Source organism: Octopus bimaculoides, chromosome 18, assembly GCF_001194135.2.
Source record: "Octopus bimaculoides isolate UCB-OBI-ISO-001 chromosome 18, ASM119413v2, whole genome shotgun sequence".
Classification (NCBI taxonomy): Eukaryota; Metazoa; Mollusca; class Cephalopoda; order Octopoda; family Octopodidae; genus Octopus; species Octopus bimaculoides.
Genome location: NC_068998.1, coordinates 23,933,457 through 23,957,398, shown reverse-complemented (window position 1 = coordinate 23,957,398; position 23,942 = coordinate 23,933,457).

Here is a 23,942-nt window from a genome sequence, read left to right as displayed (position 1 = left end):
TCAAGATTTATACATTCTAAAAATCATTCATTCATGGAAATAAGTAGGGCTAGAAGTATTACAGACTTATGAAGATTATTATGTATGTGAAAGGTAACTAGAGAATCAAAACTTAAAATATAGAGACTGTTGGATATTATAGCCTATGAACTTTTCAGCCCACCCTCATATGAACATCCTTGACTCCCCTATGCCCCATTTCATAAAAAACTTCTAAAGAATGAATGATTTTCAACTTTTCCCTTTTGATTTTTCTCTCCACTTTTGCATCAATTTGGTAGAACCGTTAGAGTGCTGTGTTGCACTATTTGTTTAAGCTCTTTGAGTTGTGATGGTTAGGTGGGGGTCCCTGGTTTAAATGTTCTAGTGTTTTGAGGCAGAGAACTACTTCTTAGCCACTGTTGTTCCCAGGTCTAGTCTGACCAAGAGATGTAGCACCTCTCAGGATGCCAGCTATGAGTTAAATATCGGGGAAGCACCCAAACCAAGGTATGTAGATATCATAGAAAGTTGTATGGTGAGTGTAAATTATTTCAGCAGATGAACGTATTGAGTCTATGATGACTATCTCTATATGCTGAGTGGATGAACAAACAGCAGATACTCAAGGGTCAGTATCAACTAGTTCAGTTAGCAAATTACAGCTGTCATCTGTAGTAATGGCATGCACAGATGAGATATTTATTCCAGAGAGATATTTCTTCTAGAGAAAGACAGAGTGCGACTAACACCTAGGGTTGACATTTATCCTCATTGCTCAATTGGGATGTCTGGTGTGGAAGAGTTATATTGGTCCTGGCATGTCACACAACAAGGATAACTTCATTTTTCCTCTTGAGCAAGCTGCATTAGCCCTATCATTGCTTTGTGCATCATGTGTATATGCAAAAGGAGAGATTTACATTGGAATCAGATAGTCTTGCACATAAAAACTGTCTCAGTCTCTACCTTTCCTAGATGAAAAATTTGTTTGTCAGCCATATGTGAAAAAGACCCTAGATCAATAAAAAATCTTTTGAAGGTGTAGTATTATTTTCTCAGTCACTGGGTTTGTTTTCCTCTTTTAAATTGAGACAGAACAGAAAAAAGTTGTCATTGCTTTAGCAATACATTAATATGTTAAATTGATTGTTGAAGAAAGCAATAATACCGTTTGTTTAATTGGGTAGTGGAAATGGTGAATATTTCTCACTTGCACCAAAGTCTTCATAACTCCAAATAGTAATGTGTGTGTGTGTGGTGTGTGTGTGTGTGTGTGTGTGTGTGTGTGTGTGTCTGCCTGTGTGTGTGTGGTTGTATTCTCTGTATATTATGTTTAAGTACCCTGCTTGACTGTTTGTCCAGTGGTGCCTGGAAATAGGTTTTGTCATTTTAACTGTGTCTATACTATAATGTAATAAAAAAATATTCAATGTTTTACTTCCAATATGTTCTGTGATTAGAAGACTCTCTAATGTTATTGTTTTCTTAGTCTGTTATGAAGATTATTTATTATATATTCCAACAAATAAATGTGTTTCTTTTCATTGAATAAATGTACCAGAATTTCCATAGTACTTATGATGGTGATGTTGATGATAATAATAATAATAAACAATAATAATAATAATAATAATAATAATAATAATAATAATAATAATAATAATAATAATAATAATTATCATGATAATAATAATAATAATGATGATTCTGATGATGATGATGATAATGATAAAATAAACAATAATGGTTTAAAATTTTGGCACAAGGCCAACAATTTCAGAAGAGGGGTAAATCAATTTAATCAACTCCAGAAAGACGAAAGGCAAAGTTAGCCTTGGTGAAATTTGAACTCAACACAAAGATGGACGAAATGCTTCTAAGCCTTTTACCCAGCATGCTAAGGATTCAGCTAGCTCAACACCTAAATAATAATAATAATAATAATAATAATGATAATAATAATAATAATAATTCACTTAGTAGTGAAGTGAAAGCATGTGATAAAAATAAGACCACAGAATGATAATAATAATAATAATAATAATAATAATAATAATAATAATAATAATAATAATAATAATAATAACATCAAGATGAAATTTGGGTTTGATAAATGTGCAAAAGTTACATTTATCAAAGGAAAAATGACAGAAACATCCATCGTAAACCTTGACCAGCAGAATGTCATAAAGGATTTAGAACTAGTGGAAGGCTATAAATACCTGAGGGTATTTGAAGGTGATGGAATCAAACATTCAATGATGAGGAAAAGAATGTCGTTGTATCTCTCCTCCAATAATCCTCTATAGAATGCTTTGGTGGAATTGAAATCACACAAGTTTGAACCCGGATGGCAAAGCTGCTCGAGAGCATGGCGACACTTGCGGTGCCATTCACCCAGCTTCAGTCCTTGCTTGACTCATGATTGGAGTTTGGTCAATGAGACCAGCTGCGGAAAAGTGCAGTCTCAAAAACAGCGATCACACCTTTTCAATGTCGTCTATGAAACACTGGAGATGTCACTGTCTCAGCACATATTTACGTATCAGCAACCATGGCATACACAGTCCTCCATTTAGCAGGTGTTGACAGCAAATGGATCGCCTAACCACCAGAACGCTTTCCTTCCACAAAAAGCAGAAGAGTATGGGTTCCAGTTTCATGATGGTAGGGTCGGGACAAGGCACGACGGTCATACGGTAGTAGTTGAACGATGTAATGTACGCGTTCACCTTTGAGCCCGACATTTTAGAGATAGCTTCCTCTCGGCCCATAACTGGGTGAGACTGACCACCTCGCTCATTATCTCATTCCAGTTCTTCTCCATTTGAAGGTCTGTCCCATGATAGAGACGCTGTTACACAGCATAGGCTTGTTCCTCCAAGTGCTGAGCCACAAGCCCACTAACTTTTCCGGATTAATTTTTGCTTCTGTTACCGATTCGTATTCTTTTAGTGTCTCGCCGACAAGGTCAATATGCCTGTGGCTTGCCACTATAATGTTGACATCATCCAAATATGCAGACATGCTCCTCTCACATCCTAGTTCTCATAGGGTGCCCCTCAGTGCTGCCAGCTTCCACAGCAGTGGCTCTTGAGCCAATACATACAGAAGTGACAAGAGAGGGCATCCTTGACGGACTGAACACGTGCTGTTAAATGGTCTAGATAGATGACCATTTATCTGAACTACCAAGCGGATGCTGCTGTATAAAGCAGTGATTCAACTGCAGAAGACTAGACCAAAACAATCCACCCCAAGGACAGCCACCAAGTATCAATGGTCGACCCAATCAAAAGCCTTTGATTGATCCAAACTGATCAGAGCCCCACCCATACTAGGTTCCTTAACTACCATGTCTATGATGTAGCTCATGAGGTGGAAGTTGTCACGAAAACTTCTGCCTGGCACTGTGCATATTTGCTCATTGTCAACCAGTTTCTTGATAACAAGCACCAACCTCTTGGCTAGCACCTTGGCCAAAATTTTCAAATCTGCATTCAGCAGAGTGATGGGCAGGAAATTATCTATAACATTCCCCTTGTTTGGGTCTTCCTATAGCAATGTTACTGCTCTTCGGCTCACAAAAATGGGGATACTCCCGTTTTGCTGCCAGTTGCAGTAGACTGTTACCAAAACATCTTAAAACAATAATAATAATATAACATTCTAAGCACTTGAAAGACTGTCAAAAACTTGTGGATGCCTAAGGTTACAGATAGTAACCTGCTACCCTCATAAATCCTACCAGGAATAAGACCAAACCTGAGCCAAACCAAAAATAATAACAATGATAATAATAATAATAATAATAATAATAATAATAATAATAATAATAATAATAATAATAATAATAATAATAATAATAATAATAATAATAATAATAATAATAATAATAATAATAATAATAATAATAATAATGGGAATAATCATAAATTCTTTAATACAATATCATGAAAATTTCATTTGGTGCTAAAATAGAAAAAAAAAATTGTAGCGATAATTAAAAAAAAATGTTTAGCTTTCACTGTAGCTTATCATTGATTGAAAATTTTTTGATATTTTAGATTAAGATTTAGCAATCATCATATCAAAATATTGAATTTAGGAAAAAATGAAGACACCTTTAAAGGTGTAAAAAAATTTCTGTTACTAATTTTGTTTTTCTCCATTAAATTAGAATAGAATAGAAAAAGTTGTCAATTATTGTCTTGACAATGCCTTTATATTAGATTTGTTCAAATTGTACATGGAAATAGCTGATGTCTCACATTTGCAGTCTTGTTTTCTAAATCCATAAAAGCAATCAAAATATTTCTTCTCTTGCCTAGCCACAAGCCAGACCTAATCTAGCGGACATTGTACAGGGTTTTCCAGCAGTAACTATTCTGTCAATGCTTCAAATATAATATATCTAGGACTACACTTGCCAAAGTATTCATCCATTTTGAAACTGCTAGGATATACCTTGAAGGAAAATGGTTGTTATTTCATAGTAATTTGAAAGATGATATTCATTCTCTTACCTGTTCTATAAACAGAGTTATTCTTGTTGCATAGCCCAAGGTCAGCTCCAAACAAGCAGATCTTTTATAAAAGAAATTCTTGCTCTGGAAATTGCATCTTTCATTTTGTCATAGCATATCTAGAATCATGTAACCGAATGTGTTTTTCCCTATTTTTCTGATAGTATAGTGTGACCTGATGGACAACTCTTACTTATTTCACTCCTAAACTCACAAGAAAGATTCAGATTTTTTAATTCAAGCATCATATTACTCACAAAAATGCACTACCTTTCACATAAACATCTCATAGTTTCAACAACCACAAGAAATAATCTTATCTATCACCAACTTTCTAGAAAGAATAACTAAATCTTCCTCAAATTTAATGTACAGGCTTCAATGAAAACTGGATATTTCAGAGAATGCAATGTTCAGGCTGTCTCAATCAAAGATATAATGGTAACTGCTATTATCACACTGTTCATAAGTTTGCTTGGTCAGAGTTGACTTAGATCTAAAGGGAAATATAAGCATAGGAGTGCCTGTGTGGTGAGTAGCTTGCTTACCAACCACATGATCCTGGGTTCAGTCCTACTATGTGTTACCTAGGGCAAGTGTCTTCTACTGTAGCTTTGGGCTGACCAAAACCTTGTGAGTGGATTTTCTATATGGAAAGTGCAAGAAGCCCGTTGTATATGTATATATATGTAAATGTATGTGTGTGTATGTGTTTGTGTGTCTGTTTGTCCCCTCCTAACATTGCTTGACAACTGATGCTGGTGTGTTTACACCCCCATAACTTAGTGGTTCAGTAAAAGTGACCAATAGAATAAGTACTAGGCTTACAAAAAATAAGATCTGGGGTTGATTTGCTTGACTAAAGGTGGTGCTCCAGCATGGCCACAGTCAAATGATTGAAACATGCAAAAGAGTAAAAGTGTATGCACAAAATGACAAAAATACTAGAGGTTAAATAGAAAACCACCACAATAAAGTATGTATATGTTAGAGCAATACTGTCCTGCATCAAGGAGAGTGCTGTCATAACATACATAAACATCCTTGATCACATCCAGATAAGGGAAACCTGGTTGATTGGTGTGAATTCACTCTCAGACAGCCCTGCAGACTGTGGCCCTCAAATGGCTGTCATCTTTTTCTACCTTTATTGATTCTATTAAAGCTTTGGCCTGGCCTTGTGTTATTTTAACTCTAACATTTCTAGCCCCCATAGTTCACCCCCTTCCATGCTGTACCCACACCCATTTCCTGCACTAAGCATTACATTTAGGTTTTCCTTCACGGAACATTGGTGCTCTGGAATTTCCTCTGAGCTCATGTCTTTTATGTAGGTGTTCAGTTGCAGTGGTTCACAAGAAGCATTAATGACCTTAATCTCAACAGTCTTGGAGGGACAATATTTTCTTTTATGTACAGACTCTACTCCTTCCACTACAGTCTGTACATAAAAGAAAATAATTATAACAAATTTAGAAGACAAAACACAAGCAAGAAATTACAACTTAGTCAGGACAGCAAGAAGACTGAATGTGAGTATTGTACATAAAATACACTGGATCCACCATGATTTCTATCTGTCCAGAATGGGTCTCTAATTTCTCATTAAATTTGGCAATAAACAGCAATGATAACTGCATTTATTTCACTAATAGCTTTTAGATAACAAATTCTAAATACTAAAAGTGATAGACCATCTTGACATATGAAAGGCAGTTTATTGTTGTACCAAATACTAGCCTTCATATTGCCTGAGTCTATATATCCAAACACTCACATTCAGAATACTTCTGAAGGATCATCTATGTAGTTCTTCAACCTGCTAGAAATAGCAACTACATTTCTTCTCAAATGACAATTTATCACAAAGAGAGCACATTGAAAAATGTAGCCCTAGGTATACAAAAACACATGATACACAATGCTGGAATGACTGTGATCATACATTAGATCAATCAAGGCTGACCTGGAGTTGAACAGCTACAATTTCCGCAAACTTCCAAGAACACTGTCCTACATAATCCAGACAAATTTGAAAAACATAAATGCAATATCAATAACTACATTATCATAAGTAAGATAATTAGACTTAAGAAAACTGATTATAAGTGCAGATAAATGTAGAACTGGGACTACACAGTAACAATCTCATTTCAAAGGAAGCTTATCTTTTGTTGTAACACATGTTTGTAAAACTGATTTCATTTCATATGGTGTGTTTTGTAGACAAAATTATAGTTGTTAGAATGAATACAATTAAATCATTGATGAGGAAAAGCATGAAAAGAAAGAGAAAAAATCATAACAAGAGATGCAAGTTTTCACAAAGGTGTCATAATTGGTTTCAAATTTTGGTACAAGGCCAGTGAGTTTGGGTGAACGTGTAAGTTGATTACACTGACCCCAGTGCTCAACTGGTACTTATTTCATAGACCCCGAAAGGATGAATGGCAAAGTCAATCTCGGCAGAATTTGAACTCAGAATGTAAAGACAGATGAAATGCTGCTATGCATTTTGCATAGCATGCTTATGATTCTGCCAGCTTACCACCTTAAACAAAGGTGTAATTAATGATATGCATTTCCCCAACTATTGAGAAATGAAAAGCAGAATGCTCCTCAGTTTGATTTGAAACTGGTTCAGTGAAATCTCAAAGTAGATATAATAAAGTAGCATCTTTTGTGATTCTTTTCCATCTCATCCATTTCCTTAATAAAATATGTTTAATACTTGGTTATAAGTAAATGTATTTGTATTAGAGTCTATTCAAACAAAAAGTGCCTTTTTAGCAAAATCTTTGTAGCACAAAATTAGGTTTGAATTTTGATATTAGTTTACTGCTTCCCTATCATTGATACAATCGCATACTTTTTATCACTGATGTTAAACCATCATAGATTTTAAAATATAATTTCCTTCAAATCACACCTACCTTGCAACCTTAAAAGAGAAAACATATATTAGCTAAATCTGAAATACCTTTCACCATGGACCCATTCAATCCGGGTTGACCTGAACAAAATACAGCAACAGCTAAGATTGTAATAATGTAAATGCAATTCTTTGACTTGTTATTCATAGATTATACTATATCAGAAAAATATTTTACTACGGAATCCAATTCATTATCTTTTTCTAATATAAAGAGCAACATGTTTATTGCTGTAACAGTTTTCATCTTGTTTGATACCAGAATTCTTTCCAACTAAAATTTCTGTATGAAATACAATTCATATTAAGAGAGGCATTGTTAGGCTGCAGTAACCATCAATCGCCTCAAGCTAACCCTATCAACAATACCATCACCATTATTTAACTATAATAGTATTATGGTTGCTCATTTTGGCATGTTTGCTGCAGTGCTGAACTTGGTAATTAATTATCATCTAATATAATGAGAAGAAACCATCAAATAATTATTTTTTAGTTCATCTGAACAAAAAATACAACAGACCAATATTATCCAATCAGTGTTGAACATTATGCATTAAATTGTCTTAAATCAACATTTTTTGTATTAGTTTTGCATTTAATATTTTAAAGAAAAAATATATTATCTAATGAGCACATGAGAACAGGTAAATTTGTGGTGATGTAATCTGATTTAAGTGAATTATACAAGAATTTTATAAGTGTTATATATACCACTTGATCTGTAAGGCTGAATGCTACTTTTAGAGCATGCATTTTTGGTTTTGTTGATGTGGTGCATGCTATTTGGCCTGTATTTATTAAATTACTTAAAGAAAAATGGTAGTAAATTTGAAGAATTAGTAAAGCATTTGGTACAATGATTTGCTGTGACTAGTTGTAATGGTGCCATCTTTAACTTTCATCCTTGTTGGAATAGAATACTTAATACTATTTTGAGAATAACTATCTGTTATGACACCATTAATGCACCAATGTTCAATTATCATCTTAATATTATGAATATTTTGTTTTAGTTCTTGGGGTCATATGTGGAAAACGACTGAAAACTTTGTTCTCATGGAAGAATCAATAAAACATTTGTGAAAGAAGCTTGAACACTGGAAGAATAGTCTTCAGGCAAATAACTGAATGTGAACATGATAAAAAAATAAGCTATTTGTCAGTATCAAAAGGCATAAAAATTTTAACAAACACCAAAGATTATTCAGTGTGCATAGAAGGGAGAATTCAATATTTTATTGCTATTATGGAGGGTGGTGTGATCTTTGTGACCTTGACTTCAATTAAAATGATAGATTCTGCACTAGAAGGGCATGAACCTCTCAGATGATTTATTTGAATGATAGAAAATCAATCTACCTCTGGCATGTGTGACTTCCCTAACTCACACATCAGCAACAACACAAATCCTGTTTAGTCACCTCACATTTCAAGCATTTCAATACATGACTATGCCAGTTCAAGTGTCACTCATTATTTCATCTCTCTTCAACAGTTGCCTTTGATAATCCATCCCATTCTCTTCCCCCAAACAGTGTCTCTCATTACTCATTAAGCAGTAAAATTTTAATGACTGAAGATCCTTTATTTTATCCTTCCACAATTAAAACATGTCTCCCTGAGTTATTATGGCAGAGAGACAAAAGACAGAGTGAATGAGAGAGAGAAAGAAGAATTAAAGTGTTAAAAGCTCCATTATGAAGAAAAATAGAATTCCTTAAAATCATATCTCATTTCCCTTAAATCATGAGAGAATTTGCTCTATCTACATATATGATATTAATCATTTTGCAGATGTAATAGTTCGCATGTTGCATAAAAGGCAGAAAGGATTTTGAGGTTAAATGGGAGAAAATATACTTTGGGTGATGTGATAACAAATATTCTAACATATACTAAATATACTACTATGAGTTAGCCTTTGCTAAACTGTAAATCCTTCATGCAGACATCTTTCTTAGTAAATTTTTCCATGTCAATTTGTCAGTCCATGGTAGCTCATGTTAATTTCTCCAGTACATCAATTGACACAAGCATTTCAGTTTTCCAATCACTATTTTGAAAAAAACAAAAAAAACAAGACAAAACAAATAACAAAAACAAAAAGAAAACCAAATTGGAATAAATATCACTTTAGTCTGACATTCAACAGAGTGTTGTTTCCTGTCATAATAACTAAGGTTAAATCTCTCTGGTAGTTCTTTGAAATAGTTTAATGGCGATTTGTGAAGTTGAAAATAACTCATCCTATTCACTTTTTGATCTCTAATTATTGAACTGTAGTACAAGCAATTGTCTTTCAAATCTTTATCAATGATTTTCATTTGTTCCCACAATACAACTCTCTTTGAACAACAGCACTGAGATCTAGCCAGTGATCTGAAAATGTATTTATATTTAGTTTGTGTAGAAATCAATTGATTGTTTTCTATTTGATAATTACTATTTTGGTTCTTTGATCTTTCTAACATGACTAAAATGCAATCTCTATTGTCAGTTGTAAACTTTAATTCTCTTCCTACATTGCCCTCACCATACTGGTCGCTATATTCTTACTGAACAAATCAGAACACCATTTCAAACATGAATTATTTCTTGTTGTCTCTAAAACACTACCAAGGAGAATTGGCATGCAACACAATGATAACAAAACAAAAACAAAACAAATTCATGTGACTGAAGATAATTAAAATTATTCACAAACATACTATTTGTATAATACCTTCATTTCCATATTGCCTTTTGAATAATCTCATAGTACTGCACCATTTTTGTGACATGCTGATCTTGCTTGGTAAAATAACCTAAGTCTGCATAACTTTTTCATCCATTGAAACAATTCTACTTTCAGATATTTCTTCTGTTTTCATATTTTCTCAATGGCAACATGGGCTATTTTCAGCACTTAAAGTTTAAAAAATGGGACCAAAACTGTTTTAGAACATAAAAAAAAATATTCTTCTATATGCAAAGGTGGTTGGCTCATCTTAATCATCTTAAGATCAATCTTGATCAGACTTCATTGACAATGACTTTCTACTGATCCCTGCCTGCCATTGCAGCTTGTAGAAGTTAACAACTGATGAGAGTGACATACTCATAGTACAACAATGTACATTAATACAGGGTCTCGTACCTATTTATTTCTTTGTACTGGTTTCCATAATAACACTTCATAAATTAATTCTTTACTTCTGTTGGAATATTCATATCTTCTTGCAGGTTAAATAGGTTTTCCTTGACATATTCATTGCTGCTCTGAGTAGTGTTTTGTTCAGAGATATAAACTTTATGTCTGATCTAAAAAATTTAAATAAGAATTCACTACTGAATTCAACATTGACCTTTAACAATCAACTTGAATATTGGTCATTAAAGGTCATCATTGAATTTAGTGAAGTTCGGAACATAAATGATTGAAATTACCTCAAATTATAACTAGTGTTTCCTTGGTCAAGTAGAAAATTAGACATATCAGTAGAGCTGGAATTGATGAAATAACAAGATAAAATTGAATACTACAAGATATTTAATTCCATGTTCTTGTCATTTCAGATTAAAAGACACACCATTGGATTACATTCTTGTATGCCATGTACAATTCTGCTGACTTCATACAGTTATCTCAAGGTATATTCATAGGAATTGAATGAGACTATAATCAAAGGCTACAGTATTTCTCATGAGGGGATATTATATTTAGTCCTCTCTAGAATGGAATAATGGAGGTAAAATAAAATACTATGTGTAAGTATTTTAGCAGGTATATGAGAATGGGGTTTACAAAATTCTGTTATGGAGGACTTTTTCTTTCATTTCCCTGGGATGATGAACAGTATATATATATATATATATATATATATATATATATAAAGTTAACCCATCACCTATACTCCATCCTTAATACAATTGGCCATGGCATGCTACACCAAAATAATAGAATAATGGTTTTCATACCTGCATGTAAGATTCAATAATTTTCACCAACAAAAAGTTTAACATAACTGTAAGTGCTTAATCTGAACAAATAAGGTATAAATATATGAGCAGAGAATACAGATATTACAATAATAATGATATATAGAATATGGGTAAATTAATTCAGAACAGAAATTCCAGAATATAAGGAATGTTCACATAGTGCTGAATACACAGTAGTGTTATTTATATAAATGTTTACATCTACTCTCTGCTTCACTAGTAACAGTTTCCATTATGTTACTTTGTAATCAAGTGTCTATGGTAGTATGTGCAGGAAAATTTCTATTGGACAAACTGATCATTTTACTAGATAAACTTCCAGCAACTCTGATCTAATAGGTCTTTCATTCAATAATTTATGTTGCACACAGAAGTACAAATTTTGTTTATTTAAGAACTAGACAATAAGTATCAGAGCATCAGACATTATTATCTGAAATATACTGATAATCTGGTTGAATATGATGTTTCCTTATGCAATGACACAAGAGTTCAAGTCTAGCATTTGAAATAATTTTTTCTGAAATAAACTGTGTTGCTATGACAATGAAAAAACCTCATTTATCATTCTTAGAATTTACTGATATTAAGTGTAGGGCCAAATGAAAAGCTGATAGAAAAATATAAAAAAATCTATCCTAAATAATTTGAAATAATTCAGTAAGAAATTTTATCTGATTTGTAAAAAGAATTGTTCTGAAATTTGATAAGTCTTCAGATAGAAAAGGAATGATTAAGTATTAATCTTATTTAATGACTGCATAGAATAGAGGAACTTGATATTAGTTTAAGACATTTTGATGGATAATTGCAGCATTCTTGATTTCTTCAATATGTATATAAGCATGTTTTGTACAAAAAATACCTCTTTATTTTACAATTGTGTCCGAATATTGCAAGCCATCCATTTGCTGATAATTTTAAGGAAGAAAAATCTTGTAACTGAAATATGTGTGTGTGTGTGTGTGTGCACATGCATGTGTGTGTTTTGTGTATAACTTCCTATGTGTAGTGGATTTTATGTAACTTTAAATATAAATACTATATGGCATTTTGTTATAACCCTTTGTATGCTGGTTAAAACCCTTTAAGCTTTCCTCTTCATCTTTATGAGATCAATAAAATAAGTACTGGGCAAAGTATTGAATATTGATGTTAAAACCTTTGAACCGGTACTTGAGAATAACCATAATTCAGTGACAGCAAACACTAAAAGAATAAAAGAGTTATTCACATTTAATATGCATTTATTTTGTTACTAGCATAAATCATTGGAATATGGCAATGCCTGGGCACCATCTTTACAGAATTTAATCAATTTCAGATTTTTTTTCTGGCTTAGATTTAATTTTATATGTAAGGAAGAAAAAGATAAAGAAAATGGCCATGGCATAAATGCATATAACTTATAAAGAAATGAATATAAACTCAATACAGTGGTGTTGTATGCTTCATGCTCTTTACCCACCTATAGGACATTTGTATGTACCTTTAAGTATGTACGAGTGTGCATTTCTGACAGCTCATATTTCTTCCCATGACAATGTATACATGCATGTAGGCATTCTTGAGCATGTGTGGGACCACTGTTTCAACCTTCCACTTGTGTTTACTCATTCTTAAAATTCCACTCCTTCAACCTCTTCAAATGCCAGGTATTGGCCTGCCCCAATGAATCTCCATTTTCCATCCTTTTCTTTTCCTTTTGACTAATCCCTCTTTATCTATTTCTTTCTTCTACCCCTTTTCTCCTTTCTCTTTCTTATTTCTCCATTACACTGGTCTGCATGATTTTTTTCTATTGTCTGTATGGTACCTTTTTCTGAATATATAAGAAAAATAATGAGTCTTTGTGTTTTTTATTCATCTCTATTACATCAGGTTGTCAAGTTATATGGAGGCGTTACTTTTCTCTTTATGTATAACATCAGTAAATGGTAAATTAAAATGCTTACCTTATATTGACTTAAATGTCAAATCTAATATATTTTTCTTTAGTTTCAGTCTGTGAATATGTCTAGAGGGTGCATCAATACCCCAGATATATTCTGCTTTGTCTGTGGGCAATTCACCCTTTCAAGTTTTACTCCTTTGTTGAAGTGCTGCTATTTAGCTTATTTTGGCTTCAAATTGGGAGACCAGGACAAGCCATTTGCACCCCACAAAGATTTCAAGAGATGCATCGGTATGCTTCAAATGTGGTAAGTTGGAAAACCTTAATGTATGCCCTTTGGAGTACCAACTGTATGGCAGAAGCAGATGAACCATTATGATGACTACTACTTTGGATTCAACAAGAAGACTAAAATCACATAATATACTCAAATATTCCTTCAGCAATAAGGCCTGTTTCACACTCAGATGATATTCCTGTACCTGTGCCACCTGAGACACAGGAAATTTCATCAGAGTCTGATACTAGTGATGCTAATGAGATGGAAGTAGACTATGAGCCACCAACAAATGACAACCCCAAATTCTTCACAAAGTTGAGCTCAAGGACTTGGTTAGAGACATTAACCTTCCAAAAGGAAGTGTACAGTTACTTGGCTTTAGACTGCTTCTAGCTCCTGGAACAACACTCGCCCGATACCGTCATGGTGAAGCAGAATTCACTCAGTCCTTATTGAACACATGGGTATGTTGTACAAAAGAGATGAAGGGAGGCTCTTCATTGATTCTTCTAACAGAAGTTTAAAAGCTGTTCTCTATAATGCCAACACAGCTGCATCTGTGCCAATAGGCCATAGCGTCCAAATGCCAGAAACTTATGAAAATATGAAGACAATAATAACTGCAATCAAGTAACATAATCACAATTTTCTCATTTGTGGTGATATAAAAGTTATTGCTTTCCTACTAGATCTTCAAGTATCCTGTTTTCTGTGTCTTTGGGATAATGGGGCAGACAGCCAGCACTATAAACAAAAAGACTGGCTGCCAAGAACCAGCTTCTTACCTGGAAATCATAATGTGAAAGCTGTGCCACTAGTTAACCCCACCCCCACCAAACAAAAAAATAAAATAAAATTCTGCTGCCACCACTCCACATCAAATTAGGGCTTATGAAAACTTTTGCGAAGGCTCTGAACAAGAATGGAGCTGCTTTCAAGTACCCAGAGTCAAATTTTCCACGTAAAAGTGAAGGAAAGCTAAAAACAAGAATCTTTGTTGGACCTCAGATTCGGGAATTGCTGAGGGACAAGCATTAACAGGTATCGAAATGAATGCCTGGTTTTCCTACAAGAAGATTGTCCAAAACTTCTTGGGAAACATCCACTCCCCAAAATATGAAAAAATGATTCAAGACCTGATATCAAGTTTCCAACAACTTGGGTCTAGAATGAGTGTCAAGATGAATTTTTTTGCGCTCGTATCTTGACTATTTTCCCAAGAATTGTGGGGACTACAGTGAAGAACAAGGAGAACGGCTCCATCAAGACATTTGCACCATAAAAACTCGATACAAGGGCAAGTGGAATGTCAACATGATGGTGGATTACTGCTAGTCATTGAAACATGATCGTTCCAATGCACAATACAAGTGGAAATGGAAGCGGTCCTCCTTCCTTTGAATCAATATTTAGGCTAACCATTGGGAGCATATTTTTTACATTCATTTGCTTTGATGTTGATAAATCTGATTCATTTCATGTTGATTTGGAAAACATATGTTCTTAAAACTAACAGAATGTGCTTTTCCTTGATTATTTGCTTCATTTTAATAAAAAAAATTTCTTAAAAATTCACAATTTTTTATTATTTTATTATTTTTTATTATATAATGGCTTAGATATTTAGAATCAGGACCCCAAGAATATGTGACATCACATCCATGAATAAAAATAATAAAAAAAAAAATTCCTGAGTGCAGACCAGTGTTATCATTTCACCATCGACCTGTTTTTATCTCTACTATTATTCTTGTCTGCTCTCTAGTTGTACCTAAAGCTTGAGTGTGCAGGCATTTGTGGTGTTTGTGCATGTATATTTTTGTGTGTGTGTGTGTGTGCGTGTTTGCATTGCTGTGCATGCCTGTACATTTGCTGACAAATTTTCTTCTCATCATTCTCCTTTACTGATCCAGTCAAAAACCTATTAATGATATTTCTGTTGATCAGGTGTCTCAGTTTCTCTGAAGTCAAATTTCCGCATTTCTGTCCATCACAGATTCTTCTTATGTCTAAGGGACAGGGTGCATGTCTGAGAAACTCTATAGGAGGAGACCATAGGATAGTCCTAAGAAAATTATTGCACCCTGCTTTTGTAGTACTTCTACTGATTGTTACTACACACACACACACACACACTCACACATGTACGTATATCTATGTGCGTGTGTATAAATATGTATGTGTAAGCATATGTACATGTGTGCGTGTGTGTTTGACGAATTTCTGTACACTCTACACTTTGCAAAAGTTTTTTTGGGATTACGAATCTATAGAGAAAGAATATCATGAAGTTGCCTTGCTCTGAAATTGAACCGCAAAGCATATATGTTGCAAAGCCAAAGTTTGAAACACAGCTCAATCCCAACATCGATATAGTTATGCTGCAAATATTCATTGCAGTGAGTTAAAACACCAATATTCATAGTAATAAATAGCAAAGTAGTGTGTTCTGCCTCGTGTAAAGTGACGCAAGTAAAAAAGAATAAAGTAAATCAAATATGAAAGAAATTGTAGCAATAAATAAATGAAGGTTTTACATTTGCTTAAAAGAAGAAAGTGGCAAAAATCTCACTCAAAAAGTTTTGTTAAGAATTTTTATTATGCTGTTATTGTAGAACATGTAAATAATACAATAATAAGAATAAAATATTCCTTTAAGATCTAAAGTTTTCCTCTTTCACATAGGTTGACAAATATGTCGTGTCGTTTTTGCTGATCTAGCAGTATGCTTGCATATGGTCTTGCCACAATTCGTTGTGTGTGTGTGTGTGTGTGTGTGTGTGTGTGTGTATGTGTGTACTTCTGTGTGTGTGTGAGCGTGTGTACTTGTGTGTACTTGTGTGTGTGTACTTATGTGTGTGTGTTTGTGTGCGTGTGAGTGCGTGTACTTGTGTGTACTAGTGAGTGTGTGTGTGTGTGCTGTGTTTATCTAATTATCTTTGTGAATGTGTGAGAGTATTTGTGCTGAGATTTCAGGTACAACTAAAAGATATTTAGCAAATAGGATAGTGCAAGGATAAAAGTATTTGTGCAGGAAAATAACTGCTTACGGCAAAGGCATTAAATTAATATCCTAAGGTGGGCTTGGCTGTAATTCCACTCAGCAGAGTAAGCAAAATTTAGATGAAAGAAAATTGAATTCATATAGAATGTCTCAAAAGGAGGTAAGATTAATTCAGAAGAAATTCGACAATTTAGAATTTTCTTTCCTACTTGCTCAGTTTTTTGCCCTTTAGAATATAAAAGATTCTGAATATCTTCTAATTTCATCTAAAATACTAATGTTATTTATCATGTTTATATTTTCTAAAAATTTTACCATTTTATAAATGCCTGCAACACAAATGTGTGTTCATACACACACACAAGTGTACATACGCACACCCTTAAAAATATATATATATGTATAAACACACAAACATACAAAGCTATAAATATATGTGTGTGTATGTATGTATGTATGTACAGACATTGAATAAACAGAATCAGTGCAGCATTCAATAAAATATCTTGTGTTGCTTGTTCTGTGCTTTGGGTTCAAAACTTGTTTCCATTTAATTTACCTCTAATCGTTTCTAGGTGGATAAATAAAGTTACACTAAAATCAGTCGGATTGGTGAAATTTGTTCCAAGGATATTTTATTTTTCATTTGAAGAACTACTGCCTTTCACCTAAGATAAATGTGTCCCCCGAGGATTAAACAAAGAATATTTTTGAGAATTTCTAAAGCACTTGTTATGTATTTCTCAGCTGACAACGTTCATTGCTAGCATAATACCTGGCATTTAAGAACTCAAAGGTCTTATGTGTAAGTGTGAGTGTGTGTATATATTATCATCACTATCCTCTTTTTTCAATTTTGTTTCTATTTCTTGCCGAGTGTCATCCTGACACGTATGGCAAAAAACTCTCTGTATATATTGGTAGGCCATTAAAATAATGTTACGGAATTGTTAATTTGCAAAGACATGTGATAGAAAAACAAAAGGGCAAGAAAGACAGAGGAAAAGGAAAGAAGGAAAAAAGAAAAAAGAACAAAAGGAGAAGATAATTCACAACTTATTTTGCTGTGCATGATGGAAAGTGTCAGCTTTCCTCAGTCAGCAGATTAATGTGACACTTGTTTAATGGTCATGCTTCAAGAACCCTGCGAAGAATTCTTCCAGTTCCAAGCAATGCTGATTTTCGTTGGTGTTCTATCTTAACACTTGCAACAGCCTTTTTCAGCCATGTTGGTAGTTGAGTGCTGATACTGCCAGGTGCATCGATTACTATTGGTATCACCTCTACTCTCTTCATTGACCACAGCATTTGTATTTCGCACTTCAAATCGTCATTGTTGACTTTTTTCTTCTTTCATATTGAACCCGTTGTCACCGGGGATTGTTATGTCGATTGTCATGCATGTTCTTTCTTTTTTATTCACCACAACAATGTCATGTTTCTGATGTCTGGTCGGGTGATCACACTGGATCATTGCATCCCACACGATTTTGCAGTTCTCATTTTTGGTGACTCCTTCTGTAGTTTTCTCATACCACATCTTTTTTCTTTGTAGGCTGTGATTTCCACAGAGCTCCTGATGGATCATTCTTGCCACATTGTTATGGTGTCATTTGTATTCGTGCTGTGCCAATCTCAGGCATTCGGTAACGGTGTGCCATACCGTTTCACTGCTCTCACCACACATTCTGCATTTGTCGCTATCGGTAGTGTTGTCTACTCTGCACTTGATATAGTTGGTCCTTAATGCTTCTTCCTGAGCTGCGCATATGAGTGCTTCTGTCTCTATCTTCAGGTCACTCCTCCTCATCCATCAGTCCTCTGTATCTGTCTTTGTGCTGAAATCTCTTGCAATCTGACCGTACATTTTTTTTACTGCTATGCTTTTTCTTCTTTTGTTTTGTACGTTTCTTGTTTAAATTTCTCTTTCGTTACACAACTTTCAGTTTTGATGACGCCGGTCTTCGTCATGCGTTTTAACAATGGCTCCACGGCATTTTTTATAGACCACCCTAAGCTGTTTTCCTCTGATTCGATACAGTCCTGGCAACTGATCAAATCTCTCCCACTCTTTCTCCTGGACAAGTACAGCTTATCAGTGTCACTCTTTTAAGGTGGAAGGCTTTGTGTATTGTCAACATTTTTTCTGATCTTGGTGTCCATTTCCTTCACTTCTCTCTTTTGCCATTATTATTATTATTATTATTATTATTATTATTATTATTATTATTATTATTATTATTGTTATTATTATTATTATTATTATTATTATTATTATTATTATTATTATTATTATTATTATCATTATTATAAATAAGAAGGTCAATGGTCTTACAAAATTCAATTATCCAGTATTTTCTGAAGGAAATTTAAAGTCAACAAAATGGTTTAGTAATTGTGTTTAATGTAATCCAGATTTGAATGAACAAAACTATCTTGAAAAGGACAGTGAACAATCAATGGTAGATAACTTCACTGCAATTATAGGCAATTTCTTTTTTACAGATGTCAAAAGTACCTTAAATGAATACTAGAATGTATTATGGTCTGTCCAGTGGCTTAGCTTTCATTCCCACTAAGATGTACTGCGGACATGAAGAAAATATCTCACTTTTGTTATTTATATAGTCGCTGGAGCTTTTTAGGTTCTTTACAAAATGCAGTTTTTGACGTGACCACATGGAGCTCTTTTTGACCGTAAAACATTTGGAACCAATTCTTCTGATTAGATGGTAGAAGAGAAGGACGGGTATAAAAAGATTTAACCAGTAAAACTGTGATCTTGTAAAGTCTTATGGGAATGCTTTTCTTCCTGGTAAATAAATAATGTGATTTTATATTCAATGTTAGGAATTAACTGTTTAAATATAACAGGTGGGTGGTGAGAGTATTTATTAATACAGTTTGACTTTTTGCGGGGCCTTATGGAAGGGTTATTATAAGAGTTAGGGATATTTTCAGTAGCTGTCTCAGATTTTGTATTTTTTCAATTTTGTTTCAATTATTTTCAAATTTGTTTATATACCGATTAGTTTTATATGTAATTATGTAATTATGACAATAAAATTCATTTTCGTTTTAAAGTTTGCAAATTTTGAGTAATTTCAACCAATCAAAAGTCACAAGTATACACGTGATCACAAATTTAATGTTACTGTCTGCTCCCATAGTATTGAGCAACGATGTAGTCAACCCGGTTTTACATTATAACTAGAACGCAGTGCTTTCAAATTGTAAGACTTACATCACCACAACCATTACCACAGGTTTTGACGAGCAACCATTTGTATCTGTGTTATCTCTGTCTATCGCTTTGTGACAGACAGCTATCATGCAGAAAATGCGGAGTTTCCAATTTCTGCTTTCTGATTGGACTAAAAATGATCAAGCTTTGAACCTCTGCATCATTTTTCTAAGTCTTTCTGGGGATAAATGAATCGCGAATTTGGATTCAGTGTGAAAAATTACATTAATTTTCAATTAACTTTAAAATTTCCAAATTGTTGACAGCAACAAAAAAGATCTGGAATGAGTTTTGAGATCTAAGGTAACATCTAAAAATAAAAAAAAAAATAAAAAGATCGCTCCTTGGTAATTTCGTGCTAATAGAAATTCCATGTCCTCCCGAACTATTGGTGGAAATAAACTTTTTTTCGGAAGGAATCCTTATCATTATCATCATAATTGTGTGACACTAGCAAAGTGACATCTCAGTATACCAGTACTGTTGCCACGGGTTATATTATTATTACGCTGTTTTGTCAAGTCTGCTATAGTAACTGGTTGAATTAATGAATGAAAATGTTTCTTGGCTGTGTGAAAAGTAAATAAACAGCAACTGGGAACATTTTAAAGAAGAATTTATTGTCACCAACTGCATTGGCCATTTACAGTCTGCAGTAATTACAGACTTGGAGAGAGATACTGCTCTATGGTTACAGAAACCTATTCGTACAACAACATGAGATTTGCCTAAAATATTTGGATTCAATTGTGCTATCTTTGTGGTGACGGATTTTCTTGATCAATCTGTCGCAGCCGTCTGTTTTGGCTGACTTCCTGGGTCGTCTGCCCGGGTCTCCTGGCGTGGCAAGAAAACGGACACATGATGCTCAACTGCCTCAATATTTTGCGATTAATTACCGTGCAAAGCGGTCTTTTATAGGGTACAAAAACAAAATTTTAGAAGACTAAATCACATGATGGCTTGGGCTGATTGGTTGCTTAATAGATTGATCATGGCGAACAATTGTGGTTCGGTCGGAATGTCTGACCGTGTAACTAGTGATTCGGTTTTGAATCACCGCTACACAGAGATTAGGGAATTTTGAATTTAGATGGTTTAATATGTATAAACCAGTCATATATATGCCATTTAACGCGCTGTAATGCGAACTCATTGAAACAATGAAGTGTCACAACAGCTATTTGTATTAGGTCCAAAGAGATCGGCCACTCAATAAGAGTGTTTTATGTGCATGACTAATGTGATTGAGGTTTGTTGTTCGTCAATGGTTACAAATTACAGTGTAAACTCTACCTCATTTTGCGACAGAGATTCGAATGTATTCGAATCAAGATATCACCGAGAAGCTATTGGAGCGTAGTAACTTGTTAGACGATTACTTAATTTTATTATCAATATCTCTTAAAATCCTTTTCCTTGCTAAACCCAGCATCATCTTAGCCGGGCTAATTAGTCTACATCTAAGTCTATCGCTAAAGTCAGTGTAATGAAATCTTTCAGTTTAATCTTAGTGGAACTCTATGGGAAAGGCTTTAGTTTCTATGTTAACACAATCGTGTCTAGGTCTGACCTCTGGGATTTATCTATGGTGCTATTGATTAATAATTAAGAATGCATATCATAATTGTATTTCGTGTTGGTTGTTAATCTTATCCGATAATATAAACTTATATGAGTTCTTAAATAATTGTATATATTTAGCAAGCTCAGATTGGAACGAGTTAGAGTAAGTGTACTTACTAAATTTAATCATGGAAATATGATCTAGCAAGTCGAACTTGAAAGAGCAGCATCTTTGACACATGGGGGGAAATTTTCGTAATATAATATCGAAGTGTTCAGTGGTGTGTTTTTGGTAACACAACATCATACAGTGAAGTCCTCCACATAAGTGCTTAAAAATGTCATTTGTTTTTCCCCTATGAGCATCCGCATGTAAACATCATTAGGTTCTGTAAGAATATTCATGGCAGAATAATCCATGTAAAAAAATATTCCTCCTAGAGTTGAATACTCCAAGAGTTCCACCATTCTGTAAGAAGAATTTGCTCGATGATCAATCCATTGCAGCAGTATAAATCTGTGTCGTTATGACGTTCAATAAGTTGTATAGCACTTGATTAGTTAAGGGAATATAAATAATTTTATATATAAGAAACACACAATTGTGAAATCCGGCTATCCAACATTTCTTAGCTGAAATATCAAATGTATTTCTCCATTTTACAATCTGGTAAAGCCAACAAGATGGCTTTCTATCAGCGTGTAGCATGTGGTGTGACAAGACTTGATGGCAATTTATATAGATACTTATTGCCACAATTGTACTGAACTTCATAAAAAGCAGACAGCGTCTAATTATAACCATATTTACAGGAGTTGAAATCTGAATTATTTAACTGGTCAGCACAATGCTACCAAATCAATATGGTGTTGATTTTTATCATCTCCGAATTGGTGATTATCTGCGAAGGAAGCTATTATAAAAAATAGCGCTGGTTGAAGTATGTAGGCATGAAAACAGCTTTGGAGGAGACTTTATCTAGGCCTCAAGCGAGGTAAATCCGAACTATCTCTGAACTATAGCGCCAAATTTGGTTTCTTATGAAGCCGTCGGTACAGGGATTACACTTGACTCTCTCTGCACACATGATAGGCGCTTGAATAACAAGCCCTCGAACATGAAATTTAAAATGAAATCTACCGCCATAAGCGTTTTCCGATATCTAGGTTTGAATAGGTACGGCTATACTCTTTACTCTTTTACTCTTTTAGTTATTTCAGTCATTTGACTGTGGCCATGCTGGAGCACCGCCTTTAGTCGGGCAAATCGACCCCAGGACTTATTCTTTGTAAGCCTAGTACTTATTCTATCGGTCACTTTTGCCGAACCGCTAAGTTATGGGGACGTAAACACATCAGCATCAGTTGTCAAGCGATGTTGGGGGGGGGGGGAACAAACACAGAGACACAAACATAAACACGCACACACATATATATACATATATATGACGGGCTTCTTTCAGTTTCCGTCTACCAAAACCACTCATAAGGCTTTAGTCGGCCCGAGGCTATAGTAGAAGACACTTGCCCAAGGTGCCACGGAGTGGGACTGAACCCGGAAACATGTGGTTAGTAAGCAAGCTACTTGCCACACAGCCACTCCTACGCCTATCTTGATAAAAAAAAAATGAGCGAGCAACGGGACATATTAACTGTAGAGCAACTATAAGCAGCTTCATTTTACAATTTTTTTTATTTTGAAGAGTAAAAGAAATGAATTTCATTTAAAAGCTTAAACTAGTCTGTGAGTGGACAATAATGTGAAGAAGAATATTAATATCGACTGAAATATAAACGCGAAGTACATTTGCTGACCGTTAATGGTGCTACTGCATAAACATTAGCCTGAAGCTTGTTAATAGCTAAAAAGATATACGCTTATATTTTACTATGTTACTTACATAAAATACGAAAGTACTTCTAATACTATAGTACATAATATTGCAAAATTGTAGAAAAGCAAAAATACAACGTGAGTATTGGACTGAGTTCGAATTTGATAGGCTGATATAAAAACGTCACAGAATACATATATATATATATATATACGTGAAGAATATTTGCCACTTCAATGTGGCTAACCGCTAAGGGTGGATGCTACTGTAGATTGTAGCCCCAGGAGGACACCTCCTCCAGCTGGTTATTGACACACTTTCTCTGCCCTATTAGTATTTGCAAAGGGAAGCCATCCTTCCCATCTTTGACCTGACGTGATACGCCCGGACCCGGGTTTCTAGGTATTTACCCGTCATCAGCGCACGACAATCACCGGTCATCGGGTTACAAGCTACAAGCTACAGTAGCATCCACCCTCAGTTGTTAGCCACATTTAAGTGGCAAATATACTTCGCGTCATCGTGCAGTTGCTGTTTATACCTCGTTCAGAGGTATATATATATATATATTTATTTATTTATATATATACCGAAGGTGCCACTGCGTGGCACCTTAGGCAAATGTCTTCTACTACAAAGTAAGCTTCTTACCACACAGCCACGCCTGCACCTATATATATATATATGTATATATA